The following is a 24,285-nucleotide window of genomic DNA, read 5'->3' as shown; positions in this document are numbered from 1 at the left end:
GCAGCAATAGAGACCAACGATAATCCTGTCTACCCAGTTTAGCTCTGTAAAACCCTCAGGGCCCTCTATGGACCTAATCCCTATGGAGTTTCCAAATCACTCATCTAATCTACTATCAATTAGAAAAGGATAAAGGGCCTGGGTAATTCATCTGACAATAGAAGGAGCTGGGGAACAAACTTATTTTATGCACTAAACCTGTCTTGGCCATTGGTTTGCAGCTGGAGAAGGGTGTTGAGAGGATGAAAGGCTTTATTGACCTGCTGTGAAGGGGTATAGAGGTGTAGATTAAGACATTTAGCGAACAACAGGTCCAGGGACCGTTAGTGGTGTTAAACTCATAATGGTAAACATGCAGATTATGGATGAGGAGAACTGATCCTAAAGGTGTGACCACAGTGTAAAGTACATGTAAGTGGTCAGTGAAAGAGAATGAGGCCAAAGATTTGTGGTTAGGCTTTCGACCATAATCATTGGACATACGTAGACCTCTCTTTCTCGCCGCTTGTCACAAATAACCAAGCCTACTCTTATCGTCCCGGCTTGTTTGAACCAAGGTAGATGCTTTAAAACTGCACTCAGCATACTGCGCCATGGCAACAGGGCTGAAGACGCTGAACCAACGGGTGGCGGGCGGGCGGCTTTGGGAAATGTGGCGTTTAAGACATAGTAAATCCCTGGAGCTGCACCACCACTCCCCAGGCACCACCACTCCCTCTACAGACGAAGCGACAGTCGGCGTACTCGAGTTTGACGATGATTGTTTTCAATTCCCCCCCCCCCCCCACCCCCCACCCCTCTCCCCCGTCTCTGCACTCTGTCATTTGGAACAATAATAAACAAGTGCCAAGGAGAGCAAAAAACCTGCTGAAATCTATTACTGGGAACAGTGTGGTTATGGTGGGGAGAGAGAGGAGTGCGAACGGGGCGTCATATTCTCCCCCCTCTCCTCTCGCCCACTGCAAACATCAGTGTAATTTCCAGTGCCATGCTGATTCGGGCCAGGCTTGCCATACACTCTCCTCTTATCTGATCTTAACGGGTGGTCTCTGTTCTCCCCTCCTTTACCCCAGAGTCGCAGATCTGGATATCTTCTCCACACCGCACTCGGTTTGGGGGTTTCAACTGTACCCTGAAGAACTATTGGAATTATTTTGAAGGGGAAAGGAAATATGTGTGGTTATTATGGACTGGAAGATTCAATATTCCCCCTTTAAAATGTAGCTAACCGGTTTCTCTTTTTTGCTTGATTGGTAGACTAATACATTTTTTTACAGGATATTAAAAACAAATCAAATCAAATGTTATTTGTCACATACACATGGTTAGCAGATGTTAATGCGAGTGTAGCGAAATGCTTGTGCTTCTAGTTCCGACAATACCATATTTATATTAGGTATAAATATGTCTTCCAGCTGTCCACCCTGCACATGTGAAATCTCATACCAAACACACAGAAGGGCCTAGTAATGAAATTAACCAACAAGCTAACAAAAAGGTAACTAAACCATCATCAAACTCTAAATGGTTTTGACACCACATGGTGGACTCCATTACAATACTAAATCAAAGAGGTGAATGTGATCTGGGAATGCAGGAAGTTAAGGTTCACATTGCAGTGAACCAAGGTGGCATTAATGCATGTGTTTCTATGACACAGGCATAAATGTGCATGCTTATGAACAACACCCCCATTTGTCTTCCAGTACCTGACAGACAGACTAGCCTCGCTGATTAAACCTGTCCTGTCCACCAGACCTCCTCGTCCACATGGAAAAAATGTCAAAGATTTTACTGAGTGACAGTTCATATAAGGAAATCAGTCAATTTAAATAAATTCATTAGGCCCTAATCTATGGATTTGGCATGATATAGAATACAGATATGCATCTGTTGGTCACAGATAACTTGGGCCTCGCAATGGGCCTCAGGATCTTGTCACAGTATCTATGTGCATTGAAATTTCCACCGATGAAATGCAATTGTGTTCATTGTCTGTGGCTTATGCATGCCATACCATAACCCAACTGCCACCATGGGGCACTCTGTTCACAACGTTGACATCAGCAAACCGCTCGCCCACACAACATTCTAGTTTGTCTTTTTGTTCAGTCTGTTCTGTTCTTATTTATCTGTTTCATTCATATCAATTGAATGGAATTTGTTTGGTATTTTGTGTATAAAACTTGATTGATATAAATGTTTGTTCCTAACGTAAGACACTAAGTTCTGGAATGATATAGGAGTATTTGATTTGTTTGAGGAAAATGTAGCCTATGTTAGTACGATGTTATGAATATAAATATATTGTTTTACAGACAACAAGTAAAAGCTGGCTAGGTAATTGGTTAGGAATATTTGATTTGTTTGAGAAAAATGTATGATATACATATATACATATATATATTACAATAAATAAAATATAGAATAAAATATAGAACCTGGCTATCTTTACCGATTACATCCCAGTGAGACTACATGGGAGTACCAGACCCTTTAATGGCTCAGATAGAGCATGGCACTTGAAACGCCAGGAGACTGGGGTTTGTTTCCCATGGGACCAGCACACAAAAAAGTACAATAATGTATGTACTCCCTACTGTAAGTCGCTCTGGATAAGAGTGTCTGCTAAATGATGTAAAATGTAATTGAACAGAAACTATATTGGACAGAAAGAAGAAAACTGACAAAGAAAACGTCTTTACAACGGCAGGCCATTTTAACACATCCATATGTCAAAAGAAGCAACAGAAAACTTCCCTCTTGGATGTCTTAGAGAACCTTTTCCCCCTCAGACAAATGAAAGTTAAAGGCGCACAGCACATCACACACACTCTATCCATTATACAGAGGTTTCATGTAATAGCTGCATAACGGCTGTCCACCATACACTCAAATGCATTTGAGCTTTCATCTCATGTCATGGCAGCCTCACGTTACAAACATAAGAATTTAATAACAGCTTGTCAGCAATGAATAAAATAGAAAAAACCTTCCAAATCAATTCATTCATTCTCTGTATACCTCATGAATATAGTTGTCTGTCAAAACACGCAATTCTCTATATTGTGAATATTATGCTTGGCTTGACCTTGCTCATATTAGATTATATCGATAAAGAAAGAGAAGATGAATTGGAGATAGAAAATTAAACGGGGTACCTCCTGCCATCAAGCCTAATTTGTTTCGTACTCATTTATTACATGTGTTCCTGGTTACTGTATTTTTTTGCTTTTGCAGCAGCTGTCATTATTCTTTGCCACAGAACCTTTTCTTTGGTTTAGAATAAATTATACAAGCGTTTCCTGAAGCATTAGGCCCTTGTTTTGTCAAGACTTTTGAGAATGAGGAAATGACTCGTTTGCCATTTGAGAATCATGAAATCGGATACTTAAAATCATCTCACAGTGTTGCATTTTGTAGGGAAGGTACGGGAACAGGACAATAGTCTAAATGGAGCATACATTGAGTGCTGAAAGAGAGTCTATACTATATAAGATACTATTCAAGTACTAACTACTATAAACAATGGATACATCTCTTTAAACTAAAGTGATGATACTGGATAACAATTAGGGATTCCGTATTGCTTCATTGTTCTTTTTGCAAAACATGGAAAGGAAAAATGAAGGGTGACTGTCTCAAAACAAAATAGCCCGATTAAGATACATTTAATATTACCAAAATATCAATGGGTGGTAAAAATCAAGACCTATGAAAAAACTGGCCTATCAGATTTCCAGCTCAGGTTGACTATCTCCATTTCCCCCTCAGAATCCACCCAAAGCTGGATCACAACTGCAGTTTGATTGAGTACAGGCCTAACTGAATGAACAACAAAGATGGAACGCAATATGACATCTTATTAAATAGTTTGTAGAAAGGCCTCGTCTCCGAGGGAAGATCCTCGGAGCCAGATGATGTGATGACAGGTAGACCTATGCGGGCTGCTGGTGTCACGTTCGTTGTATGGAGGAGACCAAGGCGCAGCGGGATAAGAGTACATAACTCAACACTGTAAGCCTGGTTTGTGGTGCCAGCACTGGTGGTACCGGGGACACGCACCTCATGGTGAGTGCGGGGAGGAGGAACAGGGCGTACTGCACTGCCGAGGCGCACTATAGGCCTGGTGCGTGGTGCCGGCACTGGTGGTACTGGGCTGGGTACACGCACCTCAGGGCGAGTGCGAGGAGCAGGAACAGGGAGTACTGGACCCTGAAGGTACACTGTAGGCCTGGTGCGTGGTGCCGGCACTGGTGGTCCCGGGCTGGGGACACGCACCTCAGGGCGAGTGCGGGGAGGAGGAACAGGACGTACTGGGCTCTGGAGACGCACAGGATGCCTGGTGCGTGGAGTTGGCACTGGTGGTACCAGGCTGGGGACACGCACCTCAGAGCGAGTGCGGGGAGGAGGAACAGGACGTACTGGGCTCTGGAGACGCACAGGATGCCTGGTGCGTGGAGTTGGCACTGGTGGTACCAGGCTGGGGACACGCACCTCAGAGCGAGTGCGGAAAGCAGGCACATGACCTACTGCACTGTGGAGGCGCACTGGAGGTCTGGAGTGTAGAGCTGACACAACCTGTCCTGTCTGGATGTTTATTTTCACCCTGCAAATGCAGGGCATTGGCACAGGACTCGCTGGACTGTGCAGACTCACCGGAGACACAGTACGCAGAGCCGGCGCAGGATAAGGAGGTATACTGGAGACCAGGAGCGCTGAGCCAGCACCCTCCTTCCTGGCTGGATGCCCATTCTAGCCCGGCCAATGTGAGGAGCTGGAATAGAACGCACCGGGCTAGAATAGCGCACTGGAGACACCATGCGCATCTCTGCATAACACGGTGCCTGACCAGTTACGGGGAGCACGAGGAGTTGGCTCAGGTCTCCTACCTGACTCAGCCAATCTCCCCGTGTGTGTCCCCCCCCCCCCCCCCACAATTTTTTTTATTGGGGCTGCCTCTCTGGCTTCCTATCTCCACTTGCCTCCATGGCAGGCGATCCTCTACTGCCAGTATCTCCTCCCACGTCCAGGATCCTTTGCCGTTCAGTATTTTGTCCCATGTCCATGCTGTCTGCTCCATCATACGCTGCTCCTCCTTTTCACGCTGCTTGGTCCTTGTTTGGTGGGTTATTCTGTCACATTCGTTGTATGGAGGAGACCAAGGCGCAGCGTGATAAGCGTACATAACTCTTTTAATGAGAAGAACGAACACTGAACAAAACTATACAAAACAACAAAACGAACCGTGAAGCTATATACAACGAGTGCTGAAACAGGCAACTACACATACAATAATAACCCACAAAATACGCCAGGAATATGGCTGCCTAAATATGGTCCCCAATCAGAGGCAACAATAAACAGCTGCCTCTGATTGAGAACCAATCTAGGCAACCATAGACATAAAAACACCTAAACTGAAAAAAATCCCATTAACATACAAAAACCCTAGACAGGACAAAACACATATATCACCCTTGTCACACCCTGACCTAACCAAAACAATAACGAAAACAAAGATAACTAAGGTCAGGGCGTGACAACTGGCATCGAAGTGGGAAGTGGATTCCCCATTTAACGTGGATGAGAAGACTATAACGGTCAACTTCTGGACAGGAAGAGTTTCTGACAAACAAAGAGGTGTAATGGGTTCACACTGAAAAATACGTTGTATAAAGCTTACTTCATTATTCAATGTTTTTCATTTTTTTCACTGCGTCGGGGATAGCATACACAGACGTTTCGGGTTTACAGCACTCTTCACTGCGTGGGTATAATTTTATTTAAATTCAAAACAGCATTTGTAAAGAGCTTCAGATGAGCAGCAGGTGCTTCTAATCAGGGTCACCACTCATCTACCAATCAAGGATGTGGCTTTTCTGATCTACCTGTATACAAATTAGTCACAAAGAAATACATCATTATAGGGTATGGGAGCGGGTCCCCGAAGGGCAACTCACAAATCAATCGGCCCAGGTGTCCGCTCACCTAAATTCAATACAGGAAGAGTTTCTGGCCATGACAGAGTGCTGTGTCTGCAACACTACTGCACTCGTCTTCTGCCTGCCATGAAACCAGTAGACAATGGGATATGGTATGGCCTAAGGAGGTACAAGCTCTGAACCAAGAAATGAGCCGATGGTGAAGCTGTAGAGATCAACAACATTATGCTGGGGCCACACAGCAGCAGAATATTCTACCCAGGACAGACCACCCAATGTTATGTCTGTAATTCCATGGACCACCAGGTGAAGGATTGCAAGACTGTCAAGTGCTGTAAATTCAGTGAGTTCGGCCACAAGTCCAGAGAGTGCACGAGTGAAAGCATCAGAGCAAAGAACAGTGGAAGGGGAGCAGAACCTAAAGTGCAACAACCAACACAGCCAGCAGATGAGCCCAAAGAGCCCCAGATTCCACAGCACGTCCCCGAACAAGATGAGCAGCAGAGATGGGAGGAAGAGAGAGCTGTGAAGAGGAGAAACATGAACCCAAGGGCAACAGCCAGTCTTACAGCCGGTCTTACAGCACGCCAGAGAGCAAGAGTGACGAGGAGAGTGATGACAGCTTCGAGTCTGCCAGTGAAGAGCCACCCCAAGACACTTAAGTATTTATGTTTGAAACGCGTACCTTCTACTGTTATATATGTATTTAAAATATATACGGTTAAGTTATGAAATATGGACAGATTATATTAAAACTAAAACAACAAAAAAGCAATGAGACACAGTATGACGCAGAACAACTTGTCTGTATCTCATAAACAAGATAAACAGAAAGTAAATTATTTTAGATTGTAAAAAAAAAGAAAAAAGTGAAAGGACCATTGGAGCAGAGAGGATGGCCAATTGACTGGGCCTAACATACGAGGTGCAGGCAGAGCATGACCAGCGACCTAGTAGCTGGAGAGTGAGAGGAATTATACCCAGTGTCGCTGCTGTGGTTGTAGATACAGTTCTGAACGAGTGACCAGTAGCATTGCGGTGAAAGATGACACCTTTATATTACTTGAGAAAGGAGAAAAGGGAATTTGGATGCGGGTTGAAGAGGGATAAAAAGAGAACGAGGAGCAGATCGAAGGTGAATATCTATTAGCATAAAGCATACAATGTAAAACAGGATTGAGTGTAAATGCGAGCTATTATGACAGTACCCCGGGAACCCGATTTAGAATGTTTAAGAGTGGGGCTATAGTGATTAGGGTGAAAAGATCAGATCAGAAAAACCTAAATCAAGTGAAGGAATAAGAGTAATAGGAGTTGTGAACTCGCCTTTAGAAGGAAACCATGGAGAAGTAGTAAGACAGCCTCGCAAAAACATCAATGCGGAGGGATACCACCTAGTCTGAGGGCTGCGAACATATGCTGTAGAATAGGAAGTAGCAGTTCGTTTAGTATTCCGATTAAAATCGCTGTGTTGCAATTCAGAAGAATCGGGCTGATTTAAATATGAATGGAAAAAGATGGCACGAGCCAAAGCAACGAGACAAAAAGTTGCCTGAATTAATGTGATTCGCCTAGTGCGACATGCTGTTGCTAGGTCCATGAGTTGAGGCAAACTTCCATTGTTTTAATCACTGAAAAATCAATTGATAAAATGAGTGATATTGGAAAACACCACTTGTGAAATAGGTTACTATAACTCATATAAACCAACTTTATAATGTGAAATATAAATGGCTGTGCTTACAGACTTTTGGAAACATGTCTGATTATTATAAAATACCAATACAATACCAATCCATGATTGCTGGCGATAGAGTGTCGGCGAGGTCATTGGACAAGCTGACCTTGGGTTCACCTTAGTTCTAGTCCACTCTTATGCAACCATATAACAGTGAACAGCGCAGCAGCAATCGGGCTGTCTGGACCAGTGGACGGGAGTTTTCACAGCCAGGCAGGGCACAACCATGATTGATGCACCAGTGTTATATGGCTTCCATACATTCTATTATAAACTGGGTGGTTGAAGCCCTGAATGCGGATTGGCTGACAGCCGTGGTATATGAGACCGGATACCACGGGTATGACAAAACATGTATTTTTACTGTTCTAGTTACGTTGGTAACCAGTTTCAATAAGGCACCTCAGGGGTTTGTGATATATGGCCAATATACCACGGCTATACCACTTCCCCGACCGGTCCTGACAGTAACACATCAGGAACCTGCCACTTCCTGATTGACACTCTCCACCTGCCCATTAGCTTGAGGTCTATACCCGGAGGTGAGACTAACAGTCCCCAGCCACTCCATGAATGCTTTCCATACGCGTGAGGTGAACTGAGGGCGACGATCTGACACAATGTCCTCCGGGATCCTGTAGTGCCGGAAGATGTGCTTAAAAAGAGCTGCCGCGGTTTGCATGGCCGACGGAGCCCAGGCAGAGGGAGGCAACAAGCTTTGGAAAACCGGTCCATAACGATGAAAACGGTGGTGTTCCTCTGGGAGGGGGGAAGGTCAGTGACAAAGTCCACCGAGAGGTGAGACCAGGGTCATTGTGGAGCTTTCCATGAGGGAGTGTCTTAGACTGGGCACAGATGGAGCAGGAAGAAAAGTAAACCAGTAGCTACCAGTACTTCTCAGTCAGGCAGGCGATGGTACGGCCTATCCCAGGATGACCCGACACAGGCACCGTGAGCGCCCCGGTAAGGAGGCGGTCCAGCACACCCGTTGGCATGGTTCTCCGGGCACTGTGCAAGTGCAAGTTCTGTATGCAGGGCCTGCCATATGTCGGCGTCCACATCCCACGCCACTGGAGCGAAGATACAGGATGGAGGGATGATGGGGTCTCCTCTCCCTCCCTCTCCGTTGCATCATAGAGGCAAGACAGTCGCTGGGGACTTCCTCTCAGCAGGGAGGTAAGAGGTGCAACCACCGTGTTGGAGCTCCGAATGAACCTCCGAAATAGTTGGCGAACCCCAGGAATCTCTGGACTGCTTTCACAGAGTTGGGGATGGGCCTGACTGCGCTGACGCGTTGCTCCTCCATCTCCACTCCCTCCGTGGATATGAGGTAGCCCAAAAAGGACACGGACCGCTGGAAAAACAAACACTTCTCTTGTTTGACATATATACTCCAACAGTCTTCCCAGCACAGACCTGACTTGTGAGACATGCTGGGCGTGGTCAGCAGAATAGACCAAAATGTTGTCTATATAAACCACTATGCCCCGTCCCAGCATGTCCCGAAACACTTCGTTAATAAAGGCCTGGAAGACTGAAGGAGCATTAGACAGGCCAAAAGGCATCACGAGATACTCTGGTCATGGAAAAGGCCATTTTCCATTCTTTGCCTGCACGAATGCGCACCAGATTGTAGGCGCTCCTCAAGTCCAGTTTCATGAAGTACTGCGCCCCGTGCATTTGTTCGATGATGGTTGGGATGAGGGGTAAATGATAGCTGAACTTACTGGTGGCTTTATTCAGAATTTGGTAATCAATGCAGGGGTGCAGTCCCCCATTTTTCTTTTTAACAAAAAACGAGCTCGTGGAGACTAGTGACAGAGGGGCGGATAAAACCCTGAAGGAGGCTCTCCTGTACATAGGTCTCCATGGCCTCGTTCTCCGCATAGGGGAGGGGATAGACGTGTCCTCTCGGGAGGGCCGCGTCAGACAGCAGGTCAATGGCACAGTCCCAGGGGCGATGAGGAGGCAGGCATGTAGCCTGGGTCTTAGAGAAAACCCAGTGCAGATCCTGATATTCCTCCGGTAAATTCATTGAGGGGCGTGGTTCGGACTTTCCACCAGAGTGGTGCTGACAGACACCGCAAGACACCTCCCGTGACACTCCTGCGACCAACCCAGAAGTCTCCCCTCGGACCAGGAAATAACAGGGTTATGCCAACTCAACCAGGGGAGACCTAAAACAACAGGGTGCGTGGGGGTGTCTATAATCAAAATGGTGATATGTTCTAAATGAGTGTCATGGGTCAGCAGAGAAACGGGAACAATGATGTGATGTACAAACCCTGTCCCCATTGGACGATTATCAAGAGCTAGAACTTGCAATGGGTGACTGTAGGGTAACCAAAGAAATGTGTAATGCAGTGGCCAGTGCACCATCTAAAAGATTCCCAGCAGCTCCAGAATCAATCAGAGCTAACGGGAGTGAGGGGCTAGGGTATTCAGGCAATTTAATGGGAAAACGCACTGGTTGAGTTGACAGAAAAGGAGGGGAGATCTTGCATCCTACCTGGGTTGGAGCAGAACAATTCCTTGGCTTGTCACCTCCTCGCCTATTAGTGGATAGAGGGCATGTCGGGAAGAAATGACCCCTTTCTCCACAATAGGAGCATAGGCCCAGATTCCTCCTTTTCCTACGCTCTGCCTCGGGCAAACGTGCAGAGCCCACCTTCATCGGCTCTGGCTGCAGAGCAGGTGTAGCCATTGGCTCCGGATTCCGCACAAGTCTTTGTCGGGACTGTCCAAACGAATCGCCAAGCTGATGAGCTACTCGAGTAACAGGTTGTCATCACGGCAGGCTAACTCCATCTGTACCTCCTCCCGCAGTGGAACACGGTGGCCAGAGCTGACTCGTTCCATCCGGTGGAGGCCGCAATGGTCCAGAACTCCAGAGCAAACTCTGAGGCAGTCCTATCTCCCTGGTGAAGTCAGAGTAGGCGCTCACTCCCCTCTCGGCCCTCCACAGGATGATCAAACACAGAGCAGAAGACGAGAATGAAGCGCTCATAGGACTAAACCTCAGGTCCGTCCGTTTCCCAGACCACGACACCCCTCTCCAGGGCCCATCCGGTCAGTGCCGAGATGACGGTGGCAACCCTGTCTCTACTGTAGCGAGCAAGCTACAGGTCTCATTACAGAAGGAATCCCTTGCATCTCGCTGGCGCACCATCAAAGCGTTCCAGGAGGGACAGGGCTATTCCGAGAACCGGCTCAGATGGCACGGAAGGCAGGTAGTGGTGTGGGGGCTGGTGCTAGAACCGATGCTGGAGGGACTGCACATTCCCCTCCAAACGCAGGATGGTTGCCATCACGCTGTCCATGGTGCTGCCGAGTCTGGAGAGACATTCCTCTTAATGCTGGACTGTTTCTAAGAGGTTCGACAGCTCGGCCTTTCCTGTTATCTCCATTTAGTGGGTTGGCTTTTCTGTCATGTTGTATACTTATTGGAGACAGGTGCAGGAATACGTAATAGGGTTTTTTATTTTCTCCACCCAAACAAAAGAGAGAGGTGTAAACCTCTAAATAATACACGGGAAGAGACCCGTAAAACAAGTGCACAATAACACGTAGCATGGAAGCTAATACAACAGCACAGGTAATCACACGACCAACGGCTATGGTAACAATAACCAACAAGGACAATGGGAAACAGAGGGCACATATATACACATACTAATAAGAGGGAATGGGAACCAGGTGTGCGTAATGAGACAAGACAGTCCGGGTTGTTGGTAATGAATCCAGTTCCCGGAGCTGGTGAACTGAATGAGCAGCAGTACCTGGGGATCCATGACAGTCGTGCATAAGAACAGTTCTTTACCTGTGGTATATTGGCCATGTACAACACCAACACTTTAATATAATTAATGAAGAGGAGAGTGATAGCGAGCGGAGAGGACACAGCACAACACTTTAAGGGGAAAGAGTAGGCCTGTGGTCTACACACCTGAAACCAAACATAAAGCCTAGACTACAAACTTGTGCTAGATCTGTACTTGATCAGCCTGACATGATACAATTAGACATAGCCCCATGATAAGTGAATAACATTGCCACCAGTAAGAATTTAATTGAACTATGAAGCATACACCTGTACACACACTATAAATACAAAAGCATGTGGACACCCCTTCAAATTAGTGGATTCGGCTATTTCAGCCACACTCGTTGCTGACAGGTGTATAAAATAGAGCACACAGCCATGCAATCTCCATAGACAAACATTGGCAGTGGAATGAAGAGCTCAGTAACTTTCAACGTGGCACCGTCATAGGATGTACCTATCCAACAAGTCAGTTCAAATTTCAACTGTAAGTGCTGTTATTGTGATGTGGAAACGTCTAGGAGCAATAATGACTCAGCCACAAAGTGGTAGGCCAAAACAAGCTCACAGAAAGGGATCGGCGAGAGCTGAAGCGCGTAAAAATTGTCTGTCCTCAGTTGCAACACTCACTGCCGAGTTCCAAACTGCCTCTGGAAGCAACTTCAGCACAAGAACTGTTCGTTGGGAGCGTCATGAAATGGGTTTCCATGGCCAAGCAGCCATACACAAGCCTAAGATCATCATAAGCAATGCCAAGCATCGGCTGGAGTGGTGTAAAGCTTGCCACCATTGGACTCCGGAGAAGTGGAAACATGTTCTCTGGAGTGATGAATCAGACTTCACCATATGGCAATCCAATGGACAAATCTGGGTTCGGCGGATGCCAGGAGAATGCTACCTGCCCGAATGCATGGGGTCAACTGTAAAGTTTGTTGTAGGAGGAATAATGTTCTGGGTTGTTTTTCATGGTTCGGGATAGGCCCCTAAGTTCCAGTGAAGGGAAATCTTGACGCAATGACATACTAGACAATTATGTGCTTCCAACTTTGTGGCAATAGTTGGGAAGGCCCTTTCCTGTTTCAGCATGACAAAGCGAGGTCCATACAGAAATGGTTTGTCGAGAAAAGTGTGGAAGAACTTGACTGTCCTGCACAGAGCCCTGACCTCAACCCCATCAAACACCTTTGGAATTAATTGGAATGCTGACTGCGAGCCAGGCCTAATCGCCCAACGTCAGTGCCGACCTCACTAATGCTCTTGTGGCTGAATGGAAATCCCCGCAGAAATGTTACAACATCTAGTGGAAAGCCTTCCCAGAAGAGTGGAGGCTGTTAGAGCAGCAAAGGGGGGACCAACTCCATATTAATGCCCATGATGTTTGAATGAGATGTTCGACGAGCAGGTGTCCACATTCTTTTGGTAATGTATGACAATAACATTTGATTTGAATTATTTGGGCAGGCACAATAGCTGCTACAATGAAGGCTATATTATAATGACTATACCTATGCATTGCATGCAGAACTTAAGAATAAAGTGACAATGAGTAACGATGAATACTGCCAGATAAATATAGGCTAATCATGAATTATACATGCGATTCACTACCAGTAGCCTATATGCGCCCGGCTAAGGGCTGTTCTTTAGCACGACACAATGCAGAATTCCCTCCGCCACTCCTCCACTAACCTCACTCCTTTCCAGTGCATGCTGGGGTATCAGCCGGCCCTGGCACCTTGGCACCTGAGCCAGATCGAGGCCTCTGCAGTGGACGAGTGGTTTCGGCCGCTGACGAGACCGGGAACGCAGCGCACACTCGTTTCCAGCGGGACAATGTTGCAACGCGGAGTGCCTGGATACAGCCCTTAGGTGGTATATTGGCCATATATCTCAAAACCCCGGGGAGCCTTATTGCTATTATAAACCAGTTATCAATATAACTAGAGCAGTAAAACTAAATGTTTTGTCATACCTGTGGCATATGGTCTGATATACCATGGCTTTCAGCAAATCAGAATTCAGGGCTCAAACCACCCAGTTTATAAGTGGACATAACTCTGTGCACTCGCTGCAAAAGAAAGTTGAAGAAACAAGACAAAATATTGTTTAACAAACATCCAAAGTAAATATTCATGATAATGAATATGAATCCTGAAAGTAAAGAAAGTCCATATGGTTGAGAGTTCCCAATGAATAACCTCGAGAGACTATGTGTAAATTGAGCATTTACGATAAATCCAACCAGATCTGATAGCTGAAGGGAATGTTATTATATAGAAACGTGGGATGACGGCAAATAACGGCCTGCAAATCCTAGAGATGTAATTTAACAAGCTCTCATCTACTGGGCGGCAACATGCAAATGCTACATGTTTACCACAGACTCTGCGATGGAAAGGATACACTGTAGCCTGGGATCAGACATTTTAAAGACAGCTGTTACATCTTCACAGGCACACTCAGAGGAGAACAGCAGGAGACTAACGTGGTTGACGTCTTTCCCTTGAAGGGTCGTGATCCTCAGGCAGGGAGTTACAATGGCTACGGAGGACACGTAGGGCCTACTTTCATTGGAAGATGCCGGTATAGCCGAGGCTGGGGTAGCCTATACATGGGGACTCCCAGGAGGGCATCCTCGCACTAGCTGCAGGAGCCCCCCACCACCACTGGGTCAGTGCAGTGAGGCTAGAAACAACACCGGAAGTGGAGCTGCCTCCTTAGGAACTTGGAGTGTTGCATCAATAGAGCCCATTGTGCCAAGAAAGGAGTGGATAGTCGGCGGCACCGGGTCATTGGTCACGGCAGCAAGAGCGATTTTTGGAGCTTTTTCCTCCCTCTGGGAGAACCGACCTCTTCTCCTGAGAAAGGGACGTCTTTTGGGAGTTGCAAAGATGAGCCAAGCACATTAATAGTAACCAGTTGTAGAAGCTCATGGCTGGACATGCCTGGAACCACTGTAATGCCCTTTTCGGACAGGATTTCCAGAAGTTGAGCATTGGAAAATGGGCCCACTTGCCTCATGGCAATTCTCACACTTCTTCATGGGGAAATCCTATAGTCATGGAGGAATCACCTGGATCGCCTGGGAGTGAGTGTAGATCGATCACTGGAACATAGGACATATCCTCTCCCTCTGGGGAGATTTCAGATTCTGACATGACTAAAAAACACGGAAGGCAATGACCATCGTTGGAAAACTTGCTGAAAAACAACAAGAATGAGAACATGGGTAAGTTGACATATAAATACATCCCAAGATTTATGCCCATTGGTTGAGAGAGAGGAAGGTGATAATTGCAAGAGTGAACCCATAGGTTAAACAGCAAGCGTGAGGAATGTGCATTATTGTACCGTACTTATAGGCTATAAGCTAAATAGGTGAATGTAATTCTGCACATGGCTAATAGGAAAGAGGAGAAGAAACAAGACGCCATGCTGATGATGATACATTTGTATCCATTCCCACTATGCCCGTAGAATAGGAAATGAAGTGAATTATGTTATGCTTACTAGATGAAGTTAAACAAGCATTCAGACCAGCCTTCCTGATTGAACTTTCGTAAACCACATCTGCACAGAGTGACCTCAAGTTACTACAGGTTATATGTCCCAAATGGCACCCTAAAAAGTGCACATAGAGCTTTGGTCAAAATTAGTACACTACATAGGGAAAAGGGTGCCATTTGGGACACAGGCAGACTCACTCCCTTGTTGGTCTCATCAGTGCAATCCAACCGGGGCCACATTACAGCCTGATAAAGTTGAATCTATCATCATAATCCCTTCATATCTGTTACCATCTCTGTGTACTCCAAGAAACCCTGTCAGATGTCAGAGTAAATTAACTTGAAATTCAGACCTGATTGCGTGGCAGTGTCTGATGGCTGCAATTCGTCACAGGGGAAGGGACGTGCAGGGGGAAGGACGGACAATACCGTCCCTCCCCCTGCAAGCTAAACACATGATACATCATTTAAACTATTCTGCTACTTTAAGCACATCCCAAATGGCACCCTATTCCCTACATAGTGCCGCACTATTGACCAGAGCCCTATAGGGTGCCATTTGGGACACAAGCTCTGTTGTTGACCAAAGGGGTCTTTCTTTCACATGTAAATTCAGAAGGAGGGATGTTGTTGAGAAAAGAATGGGCCTATAATGGATTATGGCCTGGCCTGTCCTGGCCCATCCTATATAGTGCACTGCTTTTGACCTATAGGGAATATAGGTACCATTTGTGGTGCAGACAGGGTTTCTGGTATCCTCCCCCTAGGGCTCTTGAGTCTTGATTAAAGTTTCCAGTGACGCTACAAGCTGGAGAGGTTCAGTGGAGGCTCTGGGACAGCAGACAGACAGACGTACAGCTTTTGAAGAATAGACTTGAGTTTCCATCCCACCTACCATGTGGTGCCCTCTCTAGGCCAGAGCCCCACTCCATGCCTGTATTTATCCAATTACAGCAATCTGCCAGGACCCTATTCATACACTTCTTACAAACAGTCGGAAAATATGCGATACGGCGGGCCGACAAAAGCTGTGTTTGAGTGTAATTCTCTGTGATTTGAGCTGCCAAATATCCCAGGCTGGCTTATTACTTTATATAAAATCCCTCTAAAAGCGTATCATTTCCAGTGATTGTGCACACTTGCGGCCTACTTACAAACACATCGACAACCAAGCCATGGCACGAGTCCATAGGACACATCTCTCTCTCTCTCTCTCTCTCTCTCTCTCTCTCTTTCTTTCTCTTTCTCTCTTTCTCTCTCTCTCTTTCTCTCTCTCTCTTTCTTTCTCTTTCTCTCTCTTTCTCTCTCTTTCTTTCTCTCTCTCTCTTTCTTTCTCTCTCTCTCTTTCTCTCTCTCTAGTAGAAGAAAAAGAAGAAGAAGAAGAAGGAGGAGACAAAGAGTCCATGTCTAAAGTTAATATGGATTTTGTCATACTGTCCCTAACGGCGCAGAGGGGGAAAGAACACTTTCAGTTTACACAAATTCCATTCGGTGAGAATTGAGAAAGTGCAGACACTAAAGCACGCACCCACTGGGCACAAACTGGTTGAATCAACATTGTTTCAAAGTAATTTGTCAACATATTGTGACGCGGAATCTATGTGGAAAATACATTGTATTTGACAAAATACATCAGCTGTTGTTTTGAGGGTGAAATTTCAACCACAGTGTTATCTCCTATGGTAACCAAATTTCAGCAAACTGTAGACTAACCTTGTATAAAATATGTTGAATTTGTACCTTCAAAACAACTTCAGATCTTCAACATTAAATCCACTATCAGAAAAACACTATAGGCTGGGTGGTGAAATAATTACAATATAGCAATTAAACACTGGAGTGATAGATGTGTAGAAGATGAATGTGCAAGTAGAGATACTGGGGTGCAAAGGAGCAAAACAAATAACAGTATGGGGATGAGGTAGTTGCTTTACCTAGCAAAGACTTATAGATGACCTGGAGCCAGTGGGTTTGGCGAGGAATATGAAGCGAGGGCCAGCCAATGAGAGCATACAGGTCGCAGTGGTGGGTAGTATCCACCTCTATGCAGACGACACCATTCTGTATACTTCTGGCCCTTCTTTGGACACTGTGTTAACAACCCTCCAGGCAAGCTTCAATGCCATTCAACTCTCCTTCCGTGGCCTCCAATTGCTCTTAAATACAAGTAAAACTAAATGCATGCTCTTCAACCGATCGCTACCTGCACCTACCCGCCAGTCCAACATCACTACTCTGGACAGCCCTGACTTAGAATATGTGGACAACTACAAATACTTAGGTGTCTGGTTAGACTGTAAACTCTCCTTCCCATATCAAACATTTCCAATCCAAAGTTAAATCTAGAATTGGCTTCCTATTTCGCAACAAAGCATCCTTCACTCATGCTGCCAAACATACCCTTGTAAAACTGACCATCCTACCAATCCTCGACTTTGGCGATGTCATTTACAAAATAACCTCCAATACCCTACTCAACAAATTGGATGCAGTCTATCACAATGCAATCCGTTTTGTCACCAAAGCCCCATATACTACCCACCATTGCGACCTGTACGCTCTCGTTGGCTGGCCCTCGCTTCATACTCGTCGCCAAACCCACTGGCTCCATGTCATTTACAAGACCCTGCTAGGTAAAGTCCCCCCTTATCTCAGCTCGCTGGTCACCATAGCATCTCCCACCTGTAGCACACGCTCCAGCAGGTATATCTCTCTCGTCACCCCCAAAACCAATTCTTTCTTTGGCCGCCTCTCCTTCCAGTTCTCTGCTGCCAATGACTGGAACGAACTACAAAAATCTCTGAAACTGGAAACACTTATCTCCCTCACTAGCTTTAAGCACCAACTGTCAGAGCAGCTCACAGATTACTGCACCTGTACATAGCCCACCTATAATTTAGCCCAAACAACTACCTCTTTCCCTTCTGTATTTAATTTATTTATTTATTTTGCTCCTTTGCACCCCATTATTTTTATTCATACTTTGCACATTCTTCCATTGCAAATCTACCATTCCAGTGTTTTAATTGCTATATTGTATTTACTTTGCCACCATGGCCTTTTTTGCCTTTACCTCCCTTATCTCACCTCATTTGCTCACATCGTATATAGACTTGTTTATACTGTATTATTGACTGTATGTTTGTTTTACTCCATGTGTAACTCTGTGTCGTTGTATGTGTCGAACTGCTTTGCTTTATCTTGGCCAGGTCGCAATTGTAAATGAGAACTTGTTCTCAACTTGCCTACCTGGTTAAATAAAGGTGAAATAAAAAAAATAAAAAAATAAATATGGGGCTTTGTTGACAAAACAGATGGCACTGTGATAGACTGCATCCAAGTAGAGTGTTGGAGGCTATTTTATAAATGACATCACTGAAGTCAAGGATCGACAGGATAGTCAGTTTTACGAGCGTATGTTTGGCAGCGTGACTGAAGGATGCTTTTTTTGCGAAATAGGAAGCTAATTCTAAAATGTATTTTGGATTGGAGATGATTTATGTGAGTCTGGAAGGAGAGTTTACAGTCTAACCAGACACCTAGGTATTTGTAGTTGTCCACATATTCTAACCGTCCAGAGTAGTGATGCTTGATGGGTGGGCAGGTGTGGGCAGCGATCGGTTGAAGGGCATGCATTTAGTTTTACTTGCATTTAAGAGCAGTTGGAGGCCACGGAAGGAGAGTTGTATGGCATTGAAGCCCATCTGGAGGTTTGTTAACACAGTGTCCAAAGAAGGGCCAGAAGTTTACAGAATGGTGTCATCTGCGTAGAGGTGGATCAGAGAATCCCCAGCAGCAAGAGCTACATCCTTGATGTATACAGAGAAAAGAGTCGGTCCGAGAATTGAACCCTGTGGCACCCCCATAGAGACTGCCAGAGGTCCAGACAACAGGCCCTCCGATTTGACACACTGAACTCTGTCTGAGAAGTAATTGGTGAACCAGGCGAGGCAGTCATTTGAAAAACCAAGGCTGTTGAGTCTGCCGATAAGAATGTAGTGATTGACAGAGTCGAAAGCCTTGGCCAGGTCGATGACTACAGCTGCGCAGTATTGTCTCTTATCGATGGTGGTTATGATATTGTTTAGGATCTTGATCGTGGCTGAGGTGCACCCATGACCAGCTCGGAATCCAGATTGCATAGCGGAAAAGGTAAGGTGGGATTCAAAATGGTCGGTGATCTGTTTGTTAACTTGGCTTTCGAAGACCTTAGAAAGGCAGGGTAGGATAGATATAGGTCTGTAGCAGTATGTGTCTAGAGTATCTCCCCTTTGAAGAGGGGGATGACCGCAGCAGCTTTCCAATCTTTGGGGACCTCAGACGATACGAAAGAGAGGTTGAAAAGGCTAGTAATAGGGGTAGCAACAATTTTGGCAGATAATTTTAGAAAGAGAGGGTCCAGATTGTCTAGTCCGGCTGATTTGTAGGGGTCCAGATTTTGCAGCTCTTTCAGAACATCAGCTGACTGGATTTGGGAGAAGGAGAAATGGGGAAGGCTTTGGCGAGTTGCTGTGGGGGTGCAGAGCTCTTGACCGGGGTAGGGGTAGCCAGGTGGAAAGCATGGCGAGCCGTGGAAAAATGCTTATTGAAATTCTCAATCATCGTGGCTTTATCGGTGGTGACAGTGCAGTGGGCTTTATCCTAGACTCAGTGCTTTATCCTAGCCTCAGTGCAGTGGGCTTTAGTGTCCCAAAACACTTTGGAGTTTGTGCTACAGGATGCAAATTTCTGTTTGAAAAAGCTAGCCCTTGCTTTTCTAACTGCCTGTGTAAATTGGTTCCTAACTTCCCTGAAAAGTTGTATATCGCAGGGCTATTCAATGCTAATGCAGTATGTCACAGGATGTTTTTGTGCTGGTCAAGAGCAGTCAGGCCTGGAGTGAACCAAGGGCTATATCTGTTCCTGGTTCTACATTTTTTGAATGGGGCATGCTTATTTAAGATGGTGAGGAAAGCACTTTTAAAGAATAACCAGGCATCCTCTTCTGACAGAATAAGGTCAATATCATTCCAGGATACCCGGGCCAGGTCGATTAGAAAGTCCTGCTCGCTGAAGTGTTTTAGGGAGTGTTTGTCAGTGATGAGAGGTGGTCGTTTGACCGTGGACCCATTACGGACGCAGGCAATGAGGCAGTGATCACTGAGATCCTGTTTGAAGACAGCAAAAGGTGTATTTTAGGATGATATCTATGAGGGTGCCTGTGTTTACGGATTTGGGGTTGTACCTGGTAGGTTCATTGATAATTTGTGTGAGATTGAGGGTATCAAGCTTAGATTGTGGGATGGCTGGGGTGTTAAGCATGTCCCAGTTTAGGTCACCTAACAGCACGAGCTCTGAAGATAGATGGGGGGCAATCAATTCACAAATGGTGTCCAGGGCACAGCTGGGGGCAGAAGGTGATCTATAGTATACACAACCCAACCAAGCCAAGCCGCACTGCGCATCCAACCCGGAAGCCAGCGGCACAAATGTGTCGGAGGAAACACTGTGCACCTGGCAACCTTGGTTAGCGCTCACTGCGCCCGGCCCGCCACAGGGGTCGCTGGTGCGTGATGAGACAAGGATATCCTTACCGACCAACCCCTCCCTAACCCGGACGACGCTAGGCCAATTGTGCGTCGCCCCATGGACCTCCCGGTCGTGGCCGGTCACGACAGAGCCTGGGTGTGAAACCAGAGTCTCTGGTGGCACAGCTGGCGCTGCTGTACAGCGCCCTTAACCACTGCGCCACCCGGGAGGCTTCTAGAAGCATAATTTAAACCAGGTGAGGTCACCGCATGTGTGGGAGGTGGAACTAAAGGGTTACCTAAGGCGTACTGAGTATGGCTAGAGGCTCTACAGTGAAATAAGGCAATAATCACGAACCAAAACAGCAATGGACAAGGCATATTGACATTAGGGAGAGGCATGCATAGCCGAGTGATCATAGGGGTCCAGTGAGTAGCTCGGTGGGCTGGAGACACAGCGATTCAGACAGCTAGTGGAAGGGCCTTAGAGGGACGTCGCAATGGAAGAAGTCTGTTGTAGCCCCTTCATGCTGTTACGTCGGCAGACCAGTCGCGAAGGATCAGCAGGCCTCCGTGTGGTAAAAGGGTCCAGTCCAATTGTCAAAATAGGTATAGTGGCCAAAGAATTTGTCCGATGGTCCTTTTCAGATAACAGTCCGATATGGTCTAGACAGCTAGCGCGTCTTCAGCTAGCAAGCTAGCAGATGGGCATTCAGGTGACGTCGCGACGGAGGAGCCAGTTGAAAACCCCCCTTGGGCAGATTACATCGGTAGTCCAGTCGTGACGGATCGGGGGGCTCCGTGTCGGCGGTAAAATGGGTCCAGGCCAATTGGCAAAATAGGTATTGTAGTCATCAAGGAGTGGCTGATGGACCTCTTCGGCTAGCCGGGAGATGGGCGTAGCAAAGGCTAGCTCCAGGCTAATTGGTTCTTGCTTCGGGGTTAGAGACGTTACCAAGGAGTGGCCACTTGGATAGCAGCTAGCTATGATCCAGGTGAGAAGGTTCAGAGCTTGCGGTAGGAATCCGGAGATATGGAGAAAAATAAGATGGATTTGCTCTGGTTTGAATCGCGCTGTGCATACTGGCAAGAGTTGTACGGGCTAAAGGTTAGCTGATGACCGCTAGCATGGGGATGAGCTGACGGAGTACTAGCTAGTAGCTAGTTAGCTGGCTAGCTTCTGTTGGGGGTTCCGGTTCAAAAGTAAAGAAAATAGCAGATCCATACTACATTGGGTGAGGCGGATAGCAGGAGAGGGAATCATGATAAGAAATATGCAAAATCATCAACAGCAAAGTCATCAAATTCAACCTAGAACTAAACTAAAAATAGACAATGCAATAAGCCTAGGGTTTCAAGCTCCGGTTGATTTCAAATGTAATTATATTTAGCAATATTTAATTGTGTTTTGTTGTCAATGCAACCAAATATCAAAATTTGAAGGATATTTATCTTCTGCTTGGATAGTTCCATCTCTGCCACTGACTTAGTCTGGCTTTAATTACAGTTTGCCTACAAATTAATAATTGATATTTTGGATTCACGTCTCCATCTCAACCTAAAACCAAAGTTAAAGAATAGGACCAAATCAAATCCAAATGTATTTAAAGTGCATTTAAAGTTCGATTTGATTTAGTCTTAGTCTTATAAATTAAAACTCCTTCAAATGTTGATATTTGGTTGCATTGACAATCAAACACTAATCAATATCACTTTTAAAATACAATAAATATCATATTAACTTGTCAATAAGTTAAGAAATGATATGTTGGATTCATGTCTCCAACTCAATCAAACATGAAAGTGAACGAATGTGAATAAGCCAGTGGCTCAGATGCATCTATCCAAGCAGTAAATACATGTCCTTTAAATGTTGATATTTGGTTGCGTTTTCAATTCAATATTACTTTTGTAATATACTTCACTTTAGGCTATTTACTCTATCGTACAAACTAACGAGTAACACATCCATGACCACATATTGAGGTAATTGTAACTATACATGTATTCTTATGTAACCATAGCATGCACAGGTCATTGCAGGTCTGTGTAAAGCTTCACAATTGCTGTAATAATCTGCACAGAATCTCGAAAGACATTGATCACATGCACCATGCACTTTCAATGTAATCTCAACTGCAATCAGGTCATTTGCTCAACTGCAGTAGGTCATTAATCTATTGTATAAATAAACCAAATATCTGACATTGTTTGAACCATTTGAACTTTAGTGTGCTTTTAAATGGTTGAAAGAGCGGTGAAAGACAATTGGTTGACAACTAAACCAAAAATCCGACATAGTTTTTCCATTGGAATGTGGTTGTGCTATTAGATGGTTGAAATCCTAGCGATAACACATTCGAAATTCAACTAACTTTTGATTATCTTTTTGAGTGGGTGAATACAGGTTGTAATCTTATTAATCAATGTCTCAACCAAATATTACCCAATTTTCCATGTTGAAATGACGTGGTGTGTCCAGTGGGCAGTTATATTTCAGTAAAATATACACAAGACCTAAATTATTCTGTTTGATCTACAATAGCAAAAACCAATTGTAAACAAGTGCATAAAAATCCCTTGATTCATTTAGGGTATTTAATATATGTGTGTATTGGTCTCAGTTAAAACAACCCATAAAGTATAGCTTTCCCAGTATAGTCCCAAAAGTGATTCCCATCTACCCTTGAAAGACAAAACAAAGGTAATCAGATCTGTTTATATTTGGACACATTTCAATACGATGTGCAATTAAGTATACATCAGAGAGGTAATCCTGGTAGCATTACCAAAGAGCTTCTGTGTTTGTGACCGGCTGACCGCATCATCTAGCAGCTGGAAAATGTTTAATTCCAGGCAGACAAGGTCCCCTGTTTGGTATCCTATAATAAGTCAAAGCTCAAGTGGAGACGAGGCTCTATAGCCTTCCCCAACCACACGCCCTGGCGCCTTCCCAGAGAGAAGAGAAGAGAGAAACTCAGTTCAGCTCCTGGCCCGGCCCCTTCTCATCACTATAGTTTGGGCCGGGGGAAACTAGAGGGCTACGTCCCAAAGGGCACCCTATATGGCCCCCTTTCTAGTGCACTACATTTGATCAGGGCTATAGGAAATAAGGCTCTATTTTCAATATATGCAAGGAGTTCACAGCTGTGCCAGAGAGAATATTCAGTAGGACTAATGTGAGAAAGAAAGGACAGAAAAAAAGGAGGAAAAGAGTTGGCCTCTCTCTCTGATATCTACTGTACAGTGACAGAGTCTTTGACAGCTACATAACACCAGATAAATAGTAAGTCGCCAGCCCGGGACCTGCGATTCAGAGTTCAAGTGGTGTGGGTTCATGTTGGTCCACAGTGGGACTGACTGAAGAGTGGGCTAGATCTAGCTAACAGAGATTATGCAAAGAGCTCCACCCTCAGCCCTTCGGCCGTCTTCCCACTTACGCAGGGAGGGATTCATGTATGTTTATTCACCATTATGCTAAGTGCCAACCCATTCACCAGCCCCTGTCTCTCCCTGTGACACCAGCACCCCTGTTTTCATACGCCTAATTGCCTTAGCTAACTGCTAAAGTTTTCCACGCTAATGAATGCATGATTAATTAAAGAAATGCTGCATGACCATGGTGATGGGTGTGTAAAGAGTTCCAGGGGCTAGCTCAAGGTTAAAATGTCAGTGGCAGCCAGGTTTGCTACTCCAAATCCCTCCCATTACATCATTAGAAGGCCATACCCTCTACTCACGCTGAGCAGGGACGTCATTGGGCTTA

The sequence above is a fragment of the Oncorhynchus masou genome, chromosome 21, assembly GCF_036934945.1.
Source record: "Oncorhynchus masou masou isolate Uvic2021 chromosome 21, UVic_Omas_1.1, whole genome shotgun sequence".
Taxonomy (NCBI): Eukaryota; Metazoa; Chordata; class Actinopteri; order Salmoniformes; family Salmonidae; genus Oncorhynchus; species Oncorhynchus masou.
Note: the sequence above shows the minus strand (reverse complement) of the source record.